The sequence below is a fragment of the Girardinichthys multiradiatus genome, chromosome 4 (assembly GCF_021462225.1).
Source record: "Girardinichthys multiradiatus isolate DD_20200921_A chromosome 4, DD_fGirMul_XY1, whole genome shotgun sequence".
Taxonomy (NCBI): domain Eukaryota; kingdom Metazoa; phylum Chordata; class Actinopteri; order Cyprinodontiformes; family Goodeidae; genus Girardinichthys; species Girardinichthys multiradiatus.
The window spans coordinates 2,136,419-2,162,384 of NC_061797.1; the positions used below are offsets into that span (position 1 = coordinate 2,136,419).

Below are 25,966 nucleotides of genomic sequence, written 5' to 3' on the forward strand. Positions count from 1 at the left end.
AGGTTGGTCACTGATCATGGAGAAGCCACAAAGAACCTTGTTTTGAGGTCAACCCTGGAGAATTTAGGAGCCATGGCGAACCTTGTCTGGCATGGAGGATCTGCAGAAAAACAGTGTCTGGAGGCCGGCCTGGAGGCGTTGAGGACCCACAAAGAACCTTCTCAGGAGGCATGCCCCTCGGATGGAAGACTGGGTAAATGAGGAGTTCTGCAGACTGGAACTCGGGAGACTGGAACCTACAATGGAGCTTTGGAGAACGGCAGTGGAACTGCTGAAACACTCTGAGGAACCCAGAAGAATGTTTTAACACCTGCTGGATGAAGAACCCTCAAAGGGGCCCTTGAGGGTGGTGTGAAAGCCTGGAGAGCCCTCAACGGAGCCCTGGAGATGAAGGTGAAGGATAAGGTTACCTGGAAACCCTCATCGAAGAACTCAGGAACAGAAACATACAGGTCCACCTAGACTCCCTCGTAGAAAAACTCTGGAACAGGAGGTGGTTTGTCTTTGAAAATCTCAGAGAACTCGGGCACAAGAAGATCATGACCGAGCCAGAAGTGTAGATGGTATTGTGGCGATACAGATGGTGTCTGGGTTAGGGAATCTGAGTCGAGGAGGAGTGGGCTTTGGGGCTCTGAGGCTAGAGAACAAAAGTCTCAGAAGTAGTAAACAAAAATGGGGAGGTCATGCAAACTGTAGGAGTAGACGTGGGAACTGCTGCTGAATCTGGTTGGCCTTCCAGAGGTGACTGCATCGTCTCCTGCGTCAAGAGGATGATGTAGGGGCAAGTGGACTGGAGGCGTCGGCCTGACCCTTGAAGTCTCGACCAGAGAAATTGGCCTGACCCTTGGAGGTTAGAGCAGAGGCATCAGCTTAACCCTTTGGATCTAGACTGGAGGCTTTCTGCGGCGAGTTGAGGAGGAAGACAATAGTGTTAATAGTTTAAAAAGAAAAGTAAAAGAAAACTTGTTACCTTGATTTAAATCAAGGTGCCCAGATTTGTGAAATCAAATCTGGGGATGTTTATAGCTTGGAAATTAAAAGAATTAAATGTTATTAAGATATAATAAAGACATAGGATATAATGAAGACATTGACAGTTACGGTTTCATTTATTTTAAAATATGTATTCATAATTAAACAATCAAAATCAAGTGTAATAGCAGGAAAGTGTCTAACCACACTGTTGTTAGCATTTCCCAAGACTAATAAAATTAATAAAGTAATAGCAGTAGTAATGTCTGTATTCTTTCCCTCCTCTTAGCTTTACTTTTCTTTCTATCAGTCTATTTTCCTCCTCTCTCTTTAACTCTTCCCATTTTCCTCTGCCCTCACTGGTTTTCTGTCTTTTTACTTTCCTCCTCTCTACACTACTGTCAGTCTTTTACTATTCTACAACAGAGACATAATATAATCACAATACCCTCCAAAACATGAAAACGTTTAACAAGGGGAAAAATTTTAATTGAACAAATAAAATAAGATTTATGTTTTGGATACTCTTTAGATACGGCGGAGCCGGGGTCCCACCCTGGAGCCAGGCCTGGGGTCGGGACTCGTCGGAGAGCGCCTGGTGGCTGGGTTGTTCCTCGCAGGACCTGGCCAGGCCAAGCCCGAACAAGAGACGCGAGGCCATCCCCCAGTGGGCCCACCACCTGCAGGGGGAACCGTGAGGGACAGGTGCAAAGAGAATTGGGCTGCGGACGAAGGTGGAGACCTCGGCGGCCCAATCCCCGGATGCTTAGGCTGGCTGCAGGGACGTGGAATGTCACCTCGCTGGGGGAAAGGACCCTGAGCTTGTGCGGGAGGTATCGACTAGAAATAGTCGGGCTCGCCTCCACGCACAGCGTAGGCTCTGGAACCCGTCTCCTCGAGAGTGGTTGGACTCTCTTCTACTCTGGAGTGGCCCATGGGGAGAGGCGGCAGGCTGGGGTGGGTTTGCTTGTTGCCCCCCGGCTCAGCCGTCTCGTGTTGGGGTTTACCCCAGTGGATGAGAGGGTCGCATCCCTGCGCCTTCGGGTAGGGGAGAGGTCTCTGACTGTCATTTCGGCCTATGGGCCGAGTGGTAGTGCGGAGTAACCGGCCTTCTTGGCATCCCTGTCTCGGGTGCTGAATAGTCCCCCTCCTGGGTACTCCATTATTCTGCTGGGGGACTTCAACGCCCACGTGGGAAACAACAGTGACACCTGCAGAGAATGATCGGGAGGAATTGCCTCCCCAATCTGAATCCGAGTGGTGTTTTGTTATTGGACTTCTGTGCTAGTCACGGATTGTCCATAATGAACACCATGTTCAAACATAAGGGTGTCCATCAGTGCACTTGGCACCAGGACACCCTAGGCAGGAGGTCAATGACTGACTTTGTTGTCGTATCATCAGACCTTCGGCCGCATGTTTTGGACACTCGGGTGAAGAGAGGGGCTGAGCTGTCCACTGATCACCACCTGGTGGTTAGTTGGATTCGCTGGAGGAGGAGAAAGCCGGACAGACTTGGCAGGCACAAGTTTATAGTGAGGGTCTGCCGGGAACGTCTGGCAGAGCCCTTGGCCAGGGATGTATTCAACTCTCAACTCCGGGAGAGCTTTGACCAGATACTGGGGGATGTTGGAGACATAGAGCCTGAGTGGACCATGTTCTCCGCATCTATTGTTGATGCTGCTGCCCATAGCTGTGGCCGTAAGGTCTGCGGTGCCTGTCGTGGCGGCAATCTCCGAACCCGGTGGTGGACACCGGCAGTAAGGGACGCTGTCAAGCTGAAGAAGGAGTGGTTGGCTTGTGGGATTCCTGAGGCAGCTGATGGGTACCGTGAGGCCAAGCATGCCGCGGCCCGGGCAGTGGCAAAAACTCGGGCCTGGGAGGAGTTTAGTGAGACCATGGAGAAGGACTACCGGTTGGCCTCAAAGCGATTCTGGCAAACCGTCAGGAGGGGGAAGCAGTCCTTCGCCAACACTGTTTACAGTGGGGGTGGGAGGCTGCTGACCTCGACTGGGTACATTATCGGGCGGTGGAATGAGTGCTTCGAGGATCTTCTCAATCCTGCCATCACGCATTCCCTGGTGGAAACAGAGGCTGGGGACTCGGGGTTGGACTCTTTCATCATCCAGGCTGAAGTCACCGAGGTGGTTAAAAAGGTCCGCGGTGGCAGGGCTTCGGGGGTGGATGAAATCCGCCCTGAGTACCTCAAGTCTCTGGATGTTGTAGGGCTGTCATGGTTGACACGCCTCTTCAACATTGCGTGGCGGTCGGTGTCGAGGTAGGAAAACTTTACTGGCCGTCAGTTAACTCTTACATTACTCCTCACCTCACCAACTTTTATGGACAGGATTTCTAGGGCCGGAGGGGGTCTGGTTTGGGGACCAGAAGATTTCGTCTCTTCTTTTTGCAGATGACGTGGTCCTGCTGGCTCCCTCTAGCCAAGACTTAAAGCATGTGATGGGGTGGTTCGCAGACGAATGTGAAGCGGCTGGGATGAAGATCAGCTCCTCCAAGTCCGAGGTCATGGTTCTCGACCAGAAAAGGGTAGCTTGTCCTCTTCAGGTTGGAGCGGAGTTCCTGCCTCAGGTGGAGGAGTTCAAGTATCTCGGGGTCTTGTTCACGAGTGAGGGAAGCATGGAGCGGGAGATCGACAGACGGATCGGTGCAGCTGCCGCAGTAATGGGGGCGCTGTGCCGGTCCGTTGTGATGAAGAGAGAGCTGAGCCGAAAAGCGAAGCTCTCGATTTACCGGTTAGTTTAGGTAATGCAGAGTAGACTTGAACAAGAACTGTGTGGTCTGGAAGGTTGATACATCGACAACAAATCCATCCATCCATTCATTTTCTACTTTACCTGCTTCTTCTGTACAAGCTGGACAGATAGCCAGTCCATTGCAGGGCAATACATACAGGGTTTGGACAAAGAAACTGAAACACCTGTTATTTTAGTGTGGGTGGTTTCATGGCTAAATTGGACCAGCCTGGTAGCCAGTCTTCATTGATTGCACATTGCACCAGTAAGAGCAGAGTGTGAAGGTTCAATTAGCAGGGTAAGAGCACAGTTTTGCTTAAAATATTGAAATGCACACAACATTATGGGTGACATACCAGAGTTCAAAAGAGGACAAATTGTTGGTGCACGTCTTGCTGGCACATCTGTGACCAAGACAGCAAGACTTTCTGATGTATCAAGAGCCACGTTATCCAGGGTAATGTCAGCATACCACCATGAAGGACGAACCACATCCAACAGGATTAACTGTGGACGCAAGAGGAAGCTGTCCGAAAGGGATGTTCAGGGGCTAACCTGGATTGTATCCAAAAAACATAAAACCACGGCTGCCCAAATCACGGCAGAATTAAATGTGCACCTCAACTTTTCTGTTTCCACCAGAACTGTCCGTCGGAAGCTCCACAGGGTCAATATACACGGTGGGCTGCTATAGCCAAACCTTTCGTCACTCATGCCAATGCCAAACGTCGGTTTCACTGGTGCAAGGAGTGCAAATCTTGGGCTGTGGACAATGTGAAACATGTATTGTTCTCTGATGAGTCCACCTTTACTGTTTTCCCCACATCCGGGAGAGTTACGGTGTGGAGAAGCCCCAAAGAAGCGTACCACCCGGACTGTTGCATGCACAGAGTGAAGCATGGGGGTGGATCAGTGATGGTTTGGGCTGCCATATCATGGCATTCCCTTGGCCCGACACTGCATGTGATGCCATCAGCTCAGTTGTTGCTAAGCTACAGACACAAAACCCCAATGCTTTTGTGGCAATTTCTGGTGATTTTAACATGCTTCACTCTCTGCTACACTTCCAACGTTTCAACAGTTTGTCAGCTGCTCTACCAGAGAAAACAAAACATTGGATTTGTTTTATGCAAATGTCAAGGACTCATACATCTCTACAGCAAGACCTCCGCTAGGCAAATCAGATCACAATCTTGTTTTTCTCTGCTCGAAATATATGCCCCTTGTTCAGAGGCAACCTGTAATAAAGAGGACTGTGATAAAATGATCACAGGAAGTTGAAGAAGCTCTGCAAGATTGCTTTGAGGCTACAGACTGGGACGCACTGTGCCAGCCACATGGAGAGGACATCAATGCCATGACTGAGTGTGTAACCGACTATATAAACTTCTGTGTGGATAACATCATCCCCACCAGAACCGTGAGATGCTTCCCCAATAACAAACCTTGGATCACCAGTGACCTGAAGGACCTGCTTAACAAGAAAAAAAGAGCCTTCAGAGAGGGAGACAGAATTATTGAGGAGTTTACAGAAGCAACTTAAAGTCAAGATAAGAGACAGCAAGGAGGTGTACAAGAAGAAGCTGGAGAGCAAGCTCCAGCAAAACAATATCAGAGATGTGTGGACAGGGATGAAGAAGATCACAGGCTTCAAGCAGAAGGATGATCAGACCGATGGACGTCTGGACAGAGCCAATGAACTGAACATATTCTTCAATAGGTTCAGTTCAGAAAGAAGCTCAGCATCATCCTCTCCTCCTCTCCTGCTCACAGCCAAACAGACATCCCACCCTCCTTTGACCCACAGGACCCACAGCTGTCCAGTAACACCTCACATTTTTTATCTTCCACCTCAGCCCTAGACCCTTCTACATGTTTGCCATCAACCATATCAGAAGATGCCGATGCTTCCTTTGCTTCCCCCTTCTACCTGTGTGTCTCAAGAAGTCAGCTGAAGAGACAACTGGAGAGACTGAATAGGAATAAGGCTGCAGGTCCAGATCATGTCAGCCCTAGAGTCCTGAAGGCCTGTGCAGAGCAGCTCTGTGGGATTCTGCAGCACCTCTTCAACCTTAGCCTGGCCCAGAAGAAGGTTCCGGTGTTGTGGAAGACCTCCTGTCTTGTTCCGGTACCAAAGAAAACTCACCCATCAGTCCTCAATGACTATAGACCTGTTGCCCTGACATCTCACATCATGAAGGTCCTAGAGAGACCCCTGTTGGCCTACCTGAGTAAGCAAACAGTAAACCATCAGGACCCCCTTCAGTTTGCTTATTGCTGTGGAGTTGGAGTTGAAGATGCCATCATACACCTGCTTCAACAAACCCACTGTCATCTGGACAAAGCCAGCAGCACTGTGAGGATCATGTTCTTTGATTTCTCCAGTGCATTTAATACAATCCAACCTGATTTGCTTTGTCAGAAACTCCAGAAGACTCAGGTGGAGGCCTCAACAATCTCCTGGATTAAAGACTACCTGACAAACAGACCACAGTTTGTGAGACTGAAGGGTTGTGAGTCTAACCAGGTAGTCAGCAGCACAGGAGCACCACAGGGGACTGTACTCTCACCATTCCTTTTCACTCTGTACACCTCAGACTTCCAGTACAAGACAGACTCCTGTCATCTGCAGAAATACTCGGATGATTCTGCAGTCGTGGGGTGGATCAGAGATGGACAAGAAGCTGAGTACAGGATGGTGGTGGACCGCTTTGTGGCATGGTGTGGAAACAATCATCTCATGTTGAACGTGACTAAAACAAAGGAGATGATTGTAGATTTTAAGAGAAACAGGAATAAGTCAAACACTATTTCTATCATGGGAGAAGAAGTGGAGGTGGTGGAGGAGTATAAATACCCCGGTGTTCACCTGGACAACAGACTAGAGTGGAGATGCAACTGTGAAGCCGTCTACAAGAAGGGACAGAGCAGACTGTACTTCTTGAGGAAGCTTAGGTCCTTTGCAGCAAGATGCTGCATATCTTCTATAAGTCTGTTGTGGAAAGTGTGATCTCTTCTACCATCATCTCCTGGGGAAGCAGCATCAGAACCAGGGACTTAAAAAAGCTCAACAAGCTGATAAAAAAGGCTGGCTCTGTTCTGGTGACTCCTCTGGAACCTCTGGAGATCATTGTGGAAAGACGGATTCTTCATAAAATGAAGAACATTATGGAGAACTCTGAGCATCCTCTTCATGAGACTGTCCTACAGCAACAGAGTGTCTTCAGTCAGAGGCTTCTTCAGATCTGCTGTAAGACGGAGGGCTACAGGAGATCCTTCCTGCCCACAGCCATCAGCATCTACAACGGCTCTTTGAAGAAACCTACATAATATGAGCTATAACAACATTTAATTTCCCTTTGGGATTAATAAAGTATTTTTGAATTGAATTTGAATTTGAATTGTGCTAGATGGGCGCGTCACTGTCAAGGACTACCGAACCATTCTTGAGGACCATGTGCATCCAATGGTTCAAACATTGTATCCTGAAGGCGGTGCCGTGTATCAGGATGACAATGCACCAATACACACAGCAAGACTGGTTAAAATTTGGTTTGATAAACATGAAAGTGAAGTTGAACATCTCCCATGGCCTGCACAGTCACCAGACCTTAATATTATTGAGCCACTTTGGGGTGTTTTGGAGGAGCGAGTCAGGAAACGTTTTCCTCCACCAGTATCACGTAGTGACCTGGCCACTATCCTGCAAGAAGAATGACTTAAAATCCCTCTGACCACTGTGCAGGACTTGTACATGTCATTCCCCAGATGAATTGATGCTGTATTGGCCACAAAAGGAGGCCCTACAACATGCTAATAAATTATTGTGGTCTAAAACCAGGTGTTTCAGTTTCATTGTCCAACCCCTGTACATCAGAGATCTGATTGTTTAATATATTCCTAACAGAGCACTTCATTCTCACACTGCAGCTTTGCTGGTGGTTCCTAGTAGGGATGGGTACTTTCACATTTGAACTGATACAGTACCCGGTCCCTGGGAACCAATACTGGTACTCAAAGCTACCACTTTTCGATACTTGTATGTGTTTATGTGGTAATAAATGTTAATTTGTTTAATAATAAAATCTTAAAAATTTTCGATTTAACATATTTATTCATAATATATTAACTTTAATGAATACTTCAAAACAACATCCAGCTGTTTGTTTTGCAACATTACAGTTGTTTCACACATTTCTTCCACATGAAAATTTCTTAAATAACTACACAGTGTTTTTCTTAATAATGCACAAATTAATACCCAGCCATGTTTCTGGCTGCAGACGAGGTGCTAACGGATGCAGGAGTGCTAAAGGTGGAGAATCCCGGAGTTGTACCTATAGATCTGAGGATGACAAAAATTGTGCACTCTTCAGCCTTGGAAAAAATGTGCTTATAGTTAAAGTGGCTTAGGTTATCCTGAGCTATCTCTGTAGTTATGCTACTATAGGCTTAGGCTGTGGAGAACATAATGACCACTTTCACTCTACTACATTCTTGCACTATGGTCATATTTGAGTTTTTTCTGTTAATCCAGCTTTTAACTCTATGTTCTGTCTCTGTTTTTTCTCTTTCTAGAAGCTACATCATGCCTGGCTATGTGTTTGGCTGTGGCACCTTCCTGGAGGGGGACATCGGCTGAGCTGCTGCTGCCAACAACCTTATACAGACGATCCTCTTGGCCCTCTCTTTCAGTGTTTAACCCTGTCTCTCCTAGACATAGCTACTGGCTGAGCTTCAACTATAACTAACTGTGCTCTCTTTCATCCTCTAGACTTGAAAACTGAGTCATGTGCTTAGCTGTTTTTCTCTCCTAGATGAAGCCACTAAAGGAGCTATAACCAATTGTGTTTCACTTTTCTTTCCAATAGAAAGTACTCCTGGATCTGCTCTGTTCTCTCAAACCCCCAATCGTTCGTTGCAGATGGCCACTCACACTGAGCCTGGTTCTGCTGGAGAATTCTTCCTGTTAAAAGGGAGTTTTCCTCTCCACTGTCGCTACATGCATGCTCAGTATGAGGGATTGCTGCAAAGTCAATGCAAGTTACTGTCCACTGCTGCTACATGCTCATCCAGGAGGAGTGAATGCTTCAAGTCACTGACTCTATGCAATCCAGAAGGACTGGACAATTAAATTAAGTGAAAATGGCAAAGAGCTTAAACAGACATTAAAGCCAGATTGAGGCTCTAAAAATGCCAGTTAAAGGCTTTGTTTCTCACAAACTCTACAGTACAGAGCACAGCTCAACACTGATCTCATATCAGATGCATTAAATCTTATGGAGCTATTTTATCGTGACGGTTCTTAAGTGTAAGATCCATGTGAAATGAGATCTACCATCTGCATCTGTGCAAGACGTTCCACTACTTTACTGAAGACTAATTGCATCTCTTACTAAGCTCTTAATCTCTCATTTAGCAAAATAAAAACCTTCCACTGAAAAACCAAAAGGAGTGTGGATGTTTTAAATTGTACAAACTGCCTGAAGCTGCAGATGTGATATGCTCTACAGAACACATCTCCGCAACCTTCAAACAGCAACGTTTAGTGAAAGCGTTGTTATTCAGGGCCCTTCAACCAAACATGCACCTACAGTGAAGCTGTCTTCACTCATTTATGTTTAGGTTCTGGGAAGAATCCCACCACACTGAATCAAACTCACAAGCAATATGTAATGCAACAATTCTGGCTGCAATACACACTCATCCCATCTGAGGTATTTACTCAGATCTGAGCTTGCCCTATTAACAGCCAGCCTGAGGAATGCAATATTAGGAGAGGCAACTGTGGCTCAGTGAGAGGAGTAGTCGTCTTGCATGGCAAACGTTGTGGGTTCAATGTCAACTTCCTTCTGCCACATGTCGATGTGCCCCTGGGCAAGGCACTTAACCTTAAATTGTCCAGCAATCGGCGTATCGTGTATGAACGTGTGTGTTAGTGAGTATATCTTGGTGAATGTGACTCTAGTTGAGTGGTCAGTATGGCTGGAAAGGCGCTATATAAGTTTAGTCCATTTACCATTAAACAGGGAAGGCATGTGTGAGAGTTCTGCACTAGCAGTTATGTGCCCAGCAGGGGCGTTTTTAGGGTCTCAAAACATTGGGGGCTTTAGCCCAAATCCAAAATATTTAGATTTCAATAAGACAATTTATAGGTAATTTAAAATTAAAATAATATAGGACATATTGTACCAGTTCTCTGTCTTGGCTGGTTTTGGACTGAATGTAAATTATTGTGAATCAAACAAAAAAGGTTTGCAATAATTTTACTTTTTATTTTCGTTAGAAGGTAAATGAAGGACAAGGAGAAAACAGAGTTTAGCCTTGATGAAAAACCATTTTGCTGAAGCAAATAACGACATATTTTGAGGTACTAAGAAAACAACTTAATCTGAATTTTTGTTGACAAAAGTTTTTCTTAAACTCAGAGATGTTTACCTTGGGTCAGATAAATGTGCTTCTTTTGTCATCTACATAAATGACCTTTTTAAACGTTACATTCTCATCAAAGTGTTCCACTCCTGAGGCTCCATTGTCTTTATTCTTATATTTCAAAAAAGGAAAATGGTAAAATCTTAAAACACGTTTATTTTATTATGCCAAGAGCTTTTGAAACATTTTATTAAAATTGTTCCTTCTTTAATGAACCTGTTCTCTTTTATCCTTCATTCCACTTCTAAAGAAATTTGGCCTGCCAGAAATAATAAATGAAACATTTTTCAACACAGTCTTCTGTTCTGCACTAAGCACGTGAGACATTAGTCCAGTTGTTACTATTAAACACTTTGAGAGGAAAGGGTGTTAAGTTGTTGTTGGATGGGTGCAAAAACTTGTTATCACTCATGTAAAAACTTTGTGTTGCAAGGCACCTGCACTATGCCTTCCTCCCTGTGTGTGTGAGATCATTGTTATCTCTGTGTGAACCAGCCTCCTTTCTGTCTCACACACATACACCCTGTCTGAACTGTCTGTTGAACTGTGCATATAAATAAAGAGATAGGGTGTCAAAAACTTTGTAGTTTCACTGCAAAGTGGGCTACCCTTGCTGCAAGTAACTCTGACTGTATCGTTCTTACCTCTGAGTTGACTAAATAATACCCAACATTTATTGGTCCTTCGTAGCCGGATTAATTCAATAACCTTATTTCTCTTTGCTTTAACAGTGACTCTGGGATCCGTGGGGGAAGCCTGACGTCGAGCGAAGCACCGCAGCACAGCCTCCATTAGCCGGAGTGGCTGAAAGTCCCGGTGTGTGTGAATTCACACCTGGCCAGTGGGTTATTGCCTTCCTCGGCGCGGGGTGACTCTCACAGGGTCCAGAGAGTCACCAAGAAGTCAACTCCGAGGTGAGACAGTTTTAAAATACAGTTCATAGGAAAAGTACTTAACAGTCGTTGGTAGTGCGTCGCCGGTAAGGACGCTGCATTCGGATGGTTTGATTCCACCGTGAAAGGAATAGTGACAAATTTGGTACAATCCCGCCGTGAAGGGGATTAAAGAAAACGACTGAGGATTATTCCCCTGCGAGGGAATAGAGTAAGCGCTATATAAATAAAAGAAGAAAAGTACTTAAAAGTCGTTGATAGTGCGTCGCCGGTAAGGACGCTGCATTGGTATGGTTTTATTCCACCGTGAAAGGAATAGTGACAAATTAAGGTAGGGCCCCGCCAATAAGGGGGCCAAATAAAACGACTAAGGGTTATTCCCCTGCGAGGGAATAGAATAAGCGCTATAAAAGTAAAAAGAACGGAGTAAATTGAGCTCATAAAATAACACCAAGTTAACTTAGAAAAATTACAAGGTACCTGAAACTAACTGTGTGACTGTGTTGTGTGTGTATATGGAGGACTAAGCATTTTAATAGAATCAGCAGGATTCTGCTAGTCCTGTGTTTTTTTTTGTCCAGATTAAAACTACGTACTGGTGACTTTGGAGATTCAGGTCGGATTTCATTCCAGAAAATTAACACCGCTGCGAATTAGTCGCAGTAGAAGGCCGTGTTAATGTCCTCTCCTTAAAGTCTCATGCCAGTGACCTTTTATCTGGGACATTCATACTATATAATTAAACTAACATAAAACATAATGGGGAAAAAACAAAGTAAACTAATTGACTTAGAAGGGGAGGTAAAGTTTATGGAGAACTATGTAAAAGGAGCAGGTATGATCTGTCATAGATGGAATAAAAAATAAAAAACATGGGTTTTTGGGCAAATTAGATACAAAGGATGTCTTAAAATTACAAGGGGATCTAAAATTAGAAATAATGAAAACTAAAAAGAGAAAAATAACAAAGAACAATGGGGAAAGAACAGAGAAAAATCTCTGATTTAACAGAAATATGTACACGATGGCATAAAAATACGGATTTTCAGGTAACTTAATTATCACTGAAATCCTAAAACTACACGGGGATTTTAAACTGGAGATTATGCATTCAAAAGATTCAAGAGACAATAAAAAAACCTTGCCAGATTATAATTTCAAAGGGGACTTTTCAGTCCCTGAGTGCTCACAGTTGATAAACAGATTAAAACAAAAAGTTTAATTAAAAAAACAACAATAAGAGCAGCTTTTAACTGACATAGCCATAATACTGAGGCCTTAAGAAAAGCACAGGAAAAAACTTTCAGCTTAACTGAAAACAAATAAAGGGGGGCGGACTGCCACCCATCCCAGGTTAGAATACCAAGGTAGCCCCAAATTATAAAGACTAAGAGGTGGTTTTAGAGGACGTGGTAAAAGAAGTTAAAAGAGGAGGTGACAATGTGGACAACATGGAAACTGTCCAACTGGACAACCCAGTGAACAATGACTAGAGTTGTTAAAGAAGTAATCTGAGAGTAAAAGATTTTGTAGGCAAGCATTAGTGAGAAACAGGTGCTTTAAAAATCATTCTATGGTGTTATACTACCAATGATATCATGATAAAATGCAAAAGATTCATTTTACAGGGAAATAATTCCATATTTGGCTCAGATTGTGTGCATTCTTGATTTTTCCTCTTTGAGAGAAGTTAAATTCCAGCTCTGTGAAACGACCTTGACAAAGAGATACAGCTGCCTGAAAACAAAGATAAAACTTCTGCAAACAGCAGAAGCCTGTCTCTGCTGAAAGGTCTGAAAAAAAAAAAAAGAAATTGTAACTCTACCCTGCATGTGTCAAACTCAAGGTCCGCGGGCCAAAACCGGACCTCAGAAGTTTAGTGATTCTCTAGAAGTAGAGCCTTTTAATATGGTGATTGTGTGCTTGAATGTTATTTTGTCAATCAATAAGCAGTTTTGTCTACATTCTGCCACAATCTGCCTTTTGAAAATGTTTTGAATCTTGCTCTTTATGTATAAAAAAAAAAAAAGAAAAGAAAAATTGGCTAAAGTCTGCAGACACAAAATGAACCTGGATTGAAGCTCTAACTATGTTTATTTAATCTGAGATCCTCTCCAAATGCAACAGTATATGTTAGTCTACATGAGATACTAACAACTTCACCTACTGATATAATATAAAGATCTGATTGAATATGTGAAACAAACAATGATGAAAGTTTTTCAACAGGTGATGCTCATCCAGGAGGAAGACAGTGTTCCTAGGAAATGCAGCTCATTCATTAACAATCAATTTTTCTCCTATAGGTGGAAGTTTTGCTGACTAATCATAGGCTGGATCTATGAAACATTATGTGCACAGACCAAATGACCAAGGTTCTGACTGACTTATGAACCTCACTGACCTGACAATGATAACATGACACCCAACAGACAACACCTTTAAGGTGGACCCACTAAGACCACCTTATTGATTCTTGGTGAATAAAAAAAGAATTGAAGCGTTCAAAACAGACCTTGTGGAAACAAAAGGGGTTATGAGGAAACAATGTGCATTTTAAGAATAATAGAAGTCAAATTATGTTCAAATGTTTGCAAATAAAATTACTCTGACAGAGAAATAAATAAGTAGTGTGTGAATGTGTGTGAATGGGAATGACTGATTTCATTGTAATGCATCTTTGAGGGACCTTAAAAGTGCTAATAAAGGTCTGATGTTCTGATGATCTTTGCCAAATTTATATCTTAATAAGGTTTCCAGAATCTTTTTCGAAAAATCATATAAAGATGGCAAAGGTTCTACCTCTATTGAAAATACTGATAACCATAAGAAAGTTCATAGACCCGTCTTGAATTTTTCCTAATTCTTTTACAAACAGGGTATTTAAACTTTCATGTGGCCAAATGTCTGTATTTGACTTTCTGTTTTTGTGAAATAAATGTCTTTCATGTTATGTAAAAATTAGAGTCCTCAACAGTACCATAATAATATTAGGTCAGTTCTCTATGGTAAAACAAAACGATTTTAACAGATGTTTAGACTTTTTCCAGTCAGGTTCAAAATGATTGAATTAGACTCAAACTTAACATAAGATGAAATTAACCTTAACAGAATTACTGAACTGGACTGAAATAGATAAAACTTTAGTTAATTGAAACAAACTTTAGTTACTTGAACTAAATACAAAGCTGACTGAAACTGTATGTTGTATCTATAAAACTGGGTAAGATAAACTAAGATTATCAGATATAATATGCCCTTCATTTTTTGTGTTCATCAGTGAGTGAGTTTTTATTTTTTATTTTTAATAAGAACTAAACCAAGCATTATTTATAATAATAGCAACTACCAAAAATAGTGATCTCATTTTTAAATGTAATAAGGACTTACTTTATAAAATATGATAAAAAAGAATAATAAGAATTTGGAAAAACAGAGGCTTTAAACCTCTGCAGGAACAGCACTGACACTGTCAAAGGTAGATCCTCATACAGGAATCTGGAAGCTCATTCTGGCGTGGACAGTCAAAGTCCATCCAAGGATACATTTAGATGAGGCAGAGGGACAAATACAGGGCTTAGCTGAGAGCAAAGAGAGCAACATGCATCCTGCCCTAGCTGCTGTCCCACCTGAACTGTGGTCCCAATCATCAACTGATGTAGGGCTTATAAAGTGGTTCCCACCATACAAGGTTAAACTAATATCTGAAAAAAGACTATTAGTCCGCCAATACCCCTTCAAGCCAGAAGCTGAAGAAGGTATTAAGTCAGTAATACAAGATATGTTGAAGTCAGGAATATTAAGAGAAGCACCTGACGCTACATGCAAGGCATATCACACTGACATCGCTATTATTATCACAGCCAAACACAACTCTAAAAAGATGTGCTCTTTAAATCCAAGTACTCTACCTACTGCAGAAGATGGAAAACCACATTCTTATAAAGCAAAAGTTGAAGAAGACACAAAACCCAGACAAGACATTTCTCAAACCCTTATACCAGATGCATGTGTTGTGTTTGTAGATGGCTCAGCATCTAAAGATGAATATGGAAAGAATAGAGTTGGTTATGCAGTAACAACCATCGATAGGATAATAGAAGCTAAATCTCTACCCAATACATGCTCAGCCCAAACAGCAGAATTATATGCTGTAGTAAGAGCATGTGAATTACATGAGGGACAAATACTTACTATATACACAGACAGCCAATACGTTTTCGGATCAGTACATCACCATGCTAAGATTTGGCAAAATAGAGGTTTTAAAACATCATCAGGGACAGAACTAACTCATTTCAACCTATTAAAGAGAAAATGTCAGATTTGCTATTTATAGACACAGACGTGCTGAAAGACGCCCAACAGTCAGCACCCAAGACAGAAATAAAGGCCTGGCTAAAGAGAGGAGCACAGAAAAAAGATGACATCTATCAGATAGAAGATAAACCAATCCTCCCAAAAAATGTATACAACACAGCGGCTACAGTGACACATTGGGAAGACCCACGTGTCAAGGGGGGAATATGTCACATCTGGTAAAGCATTAATGCTACACTATAAATTTTTCTGACTATTCAAAGAATTTTTGCAGATCATGCATAATTTGTTGCAAACACGGGGGAAGAAATATTGCCTAGTTGTAATAGATGAACCTAGTGACACATTTCTTCCCCACATATGGTATCCCACAGATTATAAGGTCAGATAATGGAACTCATTTTGTAAATAAATTAATAGAACTAAGTTCTAATGCATTAGGGTTTCAGTTAAAGATTAAGGAAAACAATGGAAGAAACAGGGAGGCCATGGCCCGAATGCATATCCCTGGTTAAATTATGGATGAGAATAACTCCAAATCAAACCGGTCTTACTCCATTTGCCACCTACTGTACATCATTGTATAACTCCACCCACTGTGTTCTGAGCCTGAGATCACGTGGCACCAAGTTGCTGATGTGAATTTGTATTCTCAAAGAAATAGTACATGGCAGACCGTTTTCTCTGCCCTCTGACATGAATGAAATAGAAAACTTCATTAGCTGAGTGGATGAATAAAATGTTGCAGACAAAAGAAGAACAAATGTCCAGTGGTCTGCCGATAATCTCTGCTCCTATCCCACAGAACAACCTGAGGCCTGGTCCTGATTAAGACACTCCACCGGAAGGATTGGAGCACTCCTCGGTGGAAAGGGCCGTTTCAAGTACTCCTGACAACGCCCACAGCTCTGAAAATAGCAGAGAGGCCTTCCTGGATCCATAAAAGCCACTGTAAGCCAGTTTTGCCGTTACAGGAGCCAAACCAACCGACGGGGTAAGCAGAAGGAAGTCCGGATTCAAAGGAGTTGGAGGACCCCTATGGCCCAGCGTCTCAAACCGGTGAAGAAAACAGCTGATCTGCGCCCAATTATAAAATGGTTCTCTGTAACAGGACTGATAAGCCTGAGCTTAATTCTGGTAGCAGGACTCTTTCTCTATCTAAAGCAGGATCCACAGGAGGTGATACCGAACCAGAAGAGATGGACATCAGACGGGACCCATCTCAGAACACTGACGGAAGAACATGACGCACATCCATTCCTACAGAATTTCTGGTATTGTTCATGGTGGCATATGCAACACTGAATTAGGTAGAAATGCACGAAAATGAAGGGGACGATTATGATGACATGTTGTAAATAAATCACATCAAAAGCGTGAGTGTACTCATACATTGTATTTCATAAAATTACCTTACAGCAGAAAATCGAAAGAAGTTGTTGCTTAAGTGAAATGAGAAAAAGTACAATGATGACATAAACAGGGCAGATTTTTAAATTCCTTTATTATGTTTCACTGTTTTCATTAAGTATTATTCTTTTATTTTTATGATTTCAAGTATTATTCTTTTATTTTTATGATTTCAAGTATTATTCTTTTATTTTTATGATTTCAAGTATCATTCTTTTATTTTTATGATTTCAAGTATTAATCAACATTTAACTTTTAATGGTCGCCGAGGGCGGCGGGGCCGTATGAGTATTTCCCACAAAATATAATCTGTTTACCGTCCGTGGGTTTTCGCTCATACAAAGTATTTTTCTTACTCGTTTTTATATTAAATGTTTTTACTTGTGATAAAAGGAGGGACTGTTGGATGGGTGCAAAAACTTGTTATCACTCATGTAAAAACGTTGTGTTGCAAGGCACCTGCATTATGCCTTCCTCCCTGTGTGTGTGAGATCATTGTTATCTCTGTGTGAACCAGCCTCCTTTCTGTCTCACACACATACACCCTGTCTGAACTGTCTGTTGAACTGTGCATATAAATAAAGAGATAGGGTGTCAAAAACTTTGTAGTTTCACTGCAAAGTGGGCTACCCTTGCTGCAAGTAACTCTGACTGTATCGTTCTTACCTCTGAGTTGACTAAATAATACCCAACAGTTGTGGTGTTTAAAATATAGCATAGAGCCTCATACTGGACCTTATCAGTACTAATATTACAGTTATTAATAACTGTATACATATGGTATGTAAGTCTCACCTTCAGTAAAACTGTATCCTTGTTTACTTAGTTCAGTTTTGATAATATTACATGTGTAATTCAGAAAAATAAAATAGTTAACTAATCAATGGTCCACCTGTGATTAATTGCTGATTTATTTCTCAATTATACTGCATCTTCAAAGCCAGAGCTGTATGTTTATAATCAGCACAGAAGATATGAAAGAGAAGAGGGAGGTTTACTTTTGCAGTTTCTACTACGTCTTACTGGAACCAGGAGATATTTTCCTGGTTTATTGAGCAACACTTTTTCTGTCTACATGTAGAACTAGCCTATAAGAACGGCTGCAGCAATGAGATGTAATGTGTTGAAGGACTTTTATTGTGTTCAGTTACATTAGGATTAAATGCTTTTATTTTGACTGAAGTAAAGTACCAGATATGTTCACACATGTTCATGATGCAAATCCAGCTAGAATGCTGGGTGAATCAGTGATTAGCTGTAACTTACAATTAGCCTATTCTGAGTCAGCATTCACGTTTTACCGCTATCTTCATCTGGGTTATACCGCTCGGCGTCCACCTGTTCCTGAACACACACACGCACCAACCTCCCACTCTCTGGTTGGCTCCGCGGTTGCTCTGAAATGAGCCCTGTTTGAGGCGCTCAGTGTAACTTTTGAGGTAATGAACGAGGCAGGTCGACCTGGAGTAAGCTGCTGTTCTGGATTTCTCCAGAATGGAGTACGTCTCTGGTTGTGCGCGTAGTTGATTCGCGGTGCCGCGAGTTTGCAAATAACTATTTTTTGTCTTCTCCTTTTAACTCATTGTCAGGTTATTGTGGAGCGGGAGGTGATTATATGGAACACAATTTTAAAAATCTGATTGGTTTAAATAACAATGTGAAGTCCAATACCATTTTGTGGCTGAATCTTTTTAATACTTCTAAATTTCTTCTATCAAGAAGTTCGGGGCTATTCAGAAAACCTCCGGGACTTCCGCCCAGGTCTAACTACGCGCTTGGTGCCCAGTATACGTGTTCCTATACTGCGTGCTAGGCATTTGCGCACTTCATACTACTGGAAAGATGCCCGCTCACACTGAGCCTAGTTCTGCTGGAGGTTTCTTCCTGGTAAAGGAAGTTTTCCTCTCCACTGTCTCTACATTCAATGAATTTGACTATACATTGGATTAATTGGAATGTATGTACCCAACTTCAAATCTGTATATTTCAATTGAATTGAGTTTGTAAAATGCCTTCAGACATCAAGTCTTGTGAATTGGCATTGTAGCCCCTTGCAGCAGGATCGCGGGACCCTGGCATCGCCGCCTACATGCCACTGAGAAGGCCGCCGTTCAATTCCAATTGTCGCAACTAGGCACTGCGAGCGATATGTCATATGATATACGGCCATGCAGAGGTCTGGTCTGGTGAGAAGCGTTCAAATTTTGGGGGAAATACGTCCTTCCAGATGGAAGCTACACTCACTTGTTTATTAGTGGGCGGGGCTAAAATGATGTCATCAGTTGTATCTGGCAATATGTTCAGCATTGATCAGTGATGATGTATACTACATTTGAAGTGTACCCGATGATGTATGAGGGAGATATAGCCCTTGAAGTGTCCTAGGGGGTGCCATTGATCCAAATTTCAATGTAATCCAATAGAGCTGTTTGGAGGCTGACAAAGATCAACTATATTCAGTTTGGAGTAAATCTGACCTTTCTGATGGAAGCTACAGTCATTTGTTTCTTAGTGGGCGGGGCTAAAGTGATGTCATCAATTGACTGTGTCAACATGTCCATCATGAAATCATGATCATGTATACTACATTTCAAATGGATCCGATGATGTATGATGGAGATATAGCCCTTGAAGTTGGGGGTAGTACAAGATCAACCATATTTGGGGACTTTGCAATGCACCAGAACTCACAAGACTTTAGCCAAAATTGCCCCCCACATGAAATTCTTGTTCCTTAATGTCGTTGTCAGTGGGTGTGGCCAAACCACTTAGCCACGCCCCCAAACATGAAATAGGCCAAACCGTAAGTCGTAGAGATCTGAAATTTGGCACATAGATAGTGCTCCTCAAACCAAGAAAAAAAAGTATTTTTGGGGTATGCCCTAAAACGCACAGGAAGTCAGCCATTTTGGGTCAAAGGCCAATTTTTGCCCGTTTTTCACTTTTACTCAGCTCGAACTTTAACAAACTCCTCCTAGGGATTTTGAGCTATCGGCTTCATATTTGGTCAATATGCAACTACGGCATGGGGGATTAAAAGTGATCAAAATCTTGAGTTTTTGGCCATGTTTAAGGGGCGTGGCCGAGCCACGAAAATGGCGTTCGCGCCCAAAGTGAAAAAAATGCAATAACTTTCCCAAAGAAACGCCAAATCACACCAAAGTTGGCATTAAGGAGGACCTTCGGGATCCCGACGATCCTATGGTGTCATATGCTGACATCATCAAAGCCACGGCCCCAGGGAACAGGAAGTCACTTTTTTTACTTGGAAAGGTCGCTATATGTCTGTCTACATTCAATCTGCTTCAAACTGTGTCAGGTGACTGATAACTAGTGGGTCTAGCTTCGTTTGAAGCACAGTGACTATTCATAAAAGGGCGTGGCCGTGGTGGCATAGCAAAGTTGTACGTCACGCCATGGCCATAAGTTTGGCTTTAATTTCCACATACATCACCAGATCTGCACCAAATTCAATGTGATTGATCCTAGTTCAGACCCCTACATAAATCTGATTATATATTTAGTGGGCGTGGCCTAATTCGTCCACAGCGCCCCTAGAAAATTTTAAAAAATCCGCCCCAAGCAATACTATGACCAAGGATTGTGAAATTTTGTACACATATGTAACTTCTCAAGACCTACAAAAAAGTCTCTTGGAACGTTGGTCCAAACCCAACAGGAAGTCGGCCATTTTGAATTGAAGTTGCCATTCTGACCCCGGATTTGCCCTTTCTAGCCCGCATATCTGAGCGAACCCCTCCTACAGCTTTTGACTTAGAGACTGGAAAATCACTCAGTATACTCTTAAGGCACTGGGGATCAAAAGTTATCAAAAGCTTTTTGATACATGAAAGCGTGTGGCCGTGGCCGCGCCTCAAAATATGACTTCTTGCCATAAAAGACAAAATTGATATAGTTCCTACAAGGAAAGTCACAGAGATCTGAAACCTTCTGAGATTGATCTGCCTCCAGCCTTGAACAATATTCACTGATCAGATGCTGACATCATCAAAGCCCCGCACCCTGAGAAGGGGAAGTGTCATGTTTTCCTTTAGAGAGTCAATGTGAAACTGTCCCAAGTAACACATAACATGATGGTCTAAGACAATCACCAGTTTTGACTGGCTCTGCTGGAGGTGTGGCTGTGGCGGCGTGGCGAATTCCGATGTCACGCCACGGCCATTCGTTTGCCGCTAAATTACACATGCATGGTCCGATTCACTCCAAACTGAATATGGTTGATCTTTGACTACCCCAAACAGCTCTTAAGGATTACATTGAAATTTCTATCAACAGCGTCTTCTAGGACACTTCAAGGGCTATGTCTCCATCATACATCATCGGATCCACTTGAAATGTAGTATACATGATCATGAGTTCATGATGGACATGTTGACACAGTCAATTGATGACATCACTTTAGCCCCGCCCACTAAGAAACAAATGACTCTAGCTTCCATCAGAAAGGTCAGATTTACTCCAAACTGAATATGGTTGATCTTTGTCAGCCTCCAAACAGCTCTATTGGATTACATTGAAATTTGGATCAATGGCACCCTCTAGGACACTTCAAGGGCTATATCTCCCTTATACATCATCGGGTCCACTTGAAATGTAGTATACATGATCATAGGTCAATGGCGAACATGTTGACACAGTCAACTGATGACATCACTTTAGCCCCGCCCACTAAGAAACAAATGACTGTAGCTTCCATCAGGAAGGTCCGATTTACTCCAAACTAAATATTGTTGATCTTTGTCAGCCCCCAAACAGCTCTATTGAATTACATTGAAATTTGGATCAATAGCGCCCCCTAGGACATTTCAAAGGCTAAATCTCCCTCATACATCATTGAATCCACTTGAAATGTAGTATACATCATCATGGATCAATGCTGAACATGTTGCCACAGTCAGTTCATGACATCATTTCAGCTTTGCCCACTGCTAAAAAACGGAGTGCAGCTCCATTTGGAAGGTCCGATTTACTCCAAATTTTGAATGCTTCTCGCCAGACCAAAACTCTGCATGACCGAAGATCATTTGACATGTTGCTCACAGTCCCCCTTAGTGGTGACATTTGGAATTGAACAGTGGCCAAATTGGTGGCGTGCCGGCGACGAAGCCAGGCTCGCGCAGTTGCTGCACAGGCCGAGTTACACTGAGGTGCGAGGGCCTTCAATGCTGCTTGCAGCTTTAATTAGGCCCGAGCAGGAAAACTGCAATCGCTCGAATTCTTATTATTATTCCGGGGACTTTTGGCGGGGCAATATGGGGACTTTGCCATATCCCAAAACTCACCAAATTTTACCCAAAATTGTCCCCCGCGTGAAATTTTTGTTCTTTAAACCACTTAGCCACGCCCACAAACGTTAGATAGGCCAAACCGTAAGTCGTACAGATCTGAAATTTTGCACAATGCTAGAACTCCTCAAACCAAAAAAAAAAGTCTCTTGGGGGTATTCCCTAAAATGCACAGGAAGTCGGCCATTTTGGCTCAAAGGCCGATTTTTGCCCATTTTTTACTTTTACTCACCTCGAACTTTAACGAACTCCTCCTAGGGATTTTGAGCTATCGGGTTCATATTTTGTCAACATGCAGTTAAGGCATGGCGGATTAAAAGTTATCAAAATCCTGAGTTTTCGGCCATGTTTAGGGGGCGTGGCCGTGGCACGAAGTTGGCGTTCGCGCCGAAAGTGAAAAATTGCAATAACGTTCCCAAACAAATTCCAAATCACACCAAAGTTGGCATGAAGGAGGACCTTCGGGTTCCCGACAATCCTATGGGGTCATATTGTGACATTATCAAAGCCACGCCCCCTCAGAACCGGAAGTCACTTTTTTCACTTGGAAAGGTGCCTCTCTGACCCTCTTGACCCAATCAACTTGAAAGTGTTTCAGAAGACAGATAACTAGTGGGTCTAACTTCGTTTGAGGCACAGTGACTTTTCATAAAAGGGCGTGGCCATGGCAGCACGGCGAAGTCAGACGTCACGCCATGGCCATACGTTTGCCTCTAATTTCCACATAGATCATCTGATCTGCAACAAATTCAATGTGATTGATCCTTCTCCAGTCTCCAACAGAGATTTGATGACATATTCGGTGGGCGTGGCCTAATTCGTCCACAGCGCCCCCTACAAAATTAGAAAAAATCAGCCCCAAGCCATGCTTTGACCGAGGAATCTGAAATTTGGTACACCTATGTAACTTCTCAGGACCTACAAAAAACTCTATTGGAGCATTGGTCCAAACCCAACAGCAAGTCCGCCATTTTGGATTGAAGTTGCCATTTTGACACAGTTTTGACCGTTTCTAGCACGCATATCTGAGCAAACTCCTCCTACAGCTTTTGACTTACAGACTTCAAAATCACTCAGTATACTCTTAAGGCACCGGGGATTAAAAGTTATCAAAAACATTTTGATACATGAAAGCGTGTGGGCGTGGCCACGCCTCAAAATATGACTTCTCGCCATAAAACACTAAATTGATATAGCTCCTACAAGGAAAGTCACAGACAAATAAAACCTTCTGGGATGGATCTGCCTCTAGGCCTCAACAATATTGACTTGTCAGATGCTGACATCATCGAAGCCCCGCCCCCTGACAACAGAAAGTGTCCCGTTTTCCTTTACAGAATCAGTGTTTGATGTTCTTCACCTAATCAATGTGAAACTGTCCCAAGTAACAGATAACATGATGGTCTTAGACAGTCGCCAGTACTTACTGCTTTAGCTGGAGGGTGTGAATATGATGGCGTGGCGAATTCTGATGTCACGCCACGGCCATACGTTTGCCTCTAAATTACACATGCATGGTCCCATTCACTCCAAAATGAATATGCTTGATCTTTGTCAGACCCCAAACAGCTCTATTGGATTACATTTCAATTTGGATCAACAGTGCCCCCTAGGACACTTCAAGGGCTATATCTCCCTCATACATCATCCGATCCACTTGAAATTTAGTATACATGATCCTGAGTTAATGATGGACATTTTGACACAGTCAATTGATTATGTTGTTTTAGCCCCGCCCACTAACAAACAAGCAACTGCAGCGTCCTTCTGGAAGATCCGATTTACTCCAAATTTTCAATGCTTTTTGCCAGACCGAAACTCTGCATGACCGAAGATCATATGACATGTTGCTCAAAGTGCCACCTACTGGCGACGTGTTGAAGTGACGCGGTGTCATCGTATGTGGCGTGTGATGCCAGGCTCCTGCGGTCGCTCAACAGCCCGAGTTGCGCTGAGGGGTGCGAGGGCCTTCAAAGCTGCTTGCAGGTTTCTAGTTATAGTTATTATTGTATTGTTTGACCAGCATTCATTTAAGATGCTCAACAAAGATCCTATTGGCTGTTACAGCAGTGCAGGTGTTTTTATTTCAGCTGTTACTTCCAATGTGCAGGAGACCAGTGAGCCAGGCAATGTTAACTGTTGAAACTGGCATTTTCTTTTGAGTCAAAACATCTGGCAACTCCGTGAATTCACTTCCTACCCAGACAGATCTTGTGCATTAACAACCTTTTTGACTCATTGTTCTCAACATAATTATTGTCCTTTTACCCTTTAGTTTCAGTCTTTTTGCCAGGGTTTCCATTCAGAATACATCTGAACTTCCAAGAGCCAGAAATGCTTATATTGGACAATTTTATTTCTCTTTTGGCTCTCAACCTTTCTTTTCGACAAAATCCTCTTATTGAGTGGATGCAGTTGAGAGCCTAACATGAGAGTTTTGAGAATTTTGAGAATGCACCACTTTTTCCCATGGTGCTTTCAGGTGACACACCTTACAATCCAAATCACTCCAACAGTCTTTGCTTGTGTGCAATTTCAGACAACCAAAACAAATCCCCTTTTCGTTGATGAAAGTCAACGTATCCCGATGCACTTTAGTTTTGAAATGCAAACACTTATGCAGTAAATGACAACTTTGTGAACAAAACAAAGCTGTGGAGAACATTGGATTTGTTTTTGCTTTTAGTTGATTGAGTTTAGACTCGAGGGGCCTCGTGTACGAAGCGTGCTTACACACAAAAACCTTGCGGCACAATGTTTTACGCACAACTCAACATGTACAAAAATTAATGCTCCGTAAAAATGCAAATGTTTGACCTGCTGTGAAAATGTCTGACAGCCATGCAAACCTTTAATTGACACTAATAAACTACAGAGAACTAAAACTCTCCAAAATAATATGACTCCAGTCAGTTTTATTTCATTTTTGGAGCATCAAACCTGAGGTTTTTTCATGAGTTTGAGCTTTTATGGTTTAAACCAGAGCGATGAAACTGAATCACATTTAGCCTCATACAATAACCTAACACAACGCAGAAAATGATGGAAACAACATTAGTCGGATGGGAACTGAAACGTCCTCTGCTTTTGTTACCTGTAGATGGAAATGCTCATCGGTTTGTGCGCTGAGGAGAAGAAAATGCCTGTAAATCATCTAAGGAGCACATTCATTGTCACCGAAAAAGAAACCGGTGTCAGATTGGCGAATGAATTCAAAATAAGTCAAGTTTGGTGATTACTAAGGTGGAAAAGCTGTAGACAATCACAAATGTCCATATAGATAATAGCATGCCTAAGGCTACACGTAATTGTGGAACAATGGCAGCTTTGCCACAGCTGAAGGACATCCCCGATGGAAGAAGATTAAAGGAGCGTTTTTTTTCAGAGATTGTACTGACCTTCTGGTACACGATGAAGCTTGGCTTATTAGCCGCTTTAGATTGCCCAGGGCATTTAATTTAGAGCTCTGCACAGTGTCACATTAATATTTGTTGTCGGACCAAAGTGCATGTAAGAGCTGGGCAGCCGCATGTTGAGTGATCTTCAGCTTTATTCAGCGGTATCCAAACAAAACATAAATCACCTCAGGAACATGAAACACATGGCAGTCAAGGATAGAGACCCGAGTTGAGAGACGAGGAACCAGCAATCAACACATGAAACAGACTAACTAATATACTAAGGGAATACAAAGGGCAGTTAATCAAAGGAAGAGGGAACAGGTGAGACAAGGAGGAACAGGTGAAACTAATGCATAGACTAAACATGGGCGAAGGGATTAATTAATAAAAAGACACAAACCAAAAACCACAAAGAAAGTCCAAAATGTCACACCGTGACACACAGAGCTGGCCTCAGTGTTACAAATAGAAACCAGGAGGAA

At 42.6% G+C, this 25,966-nt stretch overlaps 1 protein-coding gene across 3 annotated transcripts in view; it reads right to left on the reverse strand.

Annotated features, from left to right (window-relative positions):
* arnt2 (aryl-hydrocarbon receptor nuclear translocator 2) overlaps positions 1–25,966 on the reverse strand; it is a 132,915-nt gene that overhangs the window by 57,067 nt on the left and 49,882 nt on the right. The window lies entirely within an intron of this gene.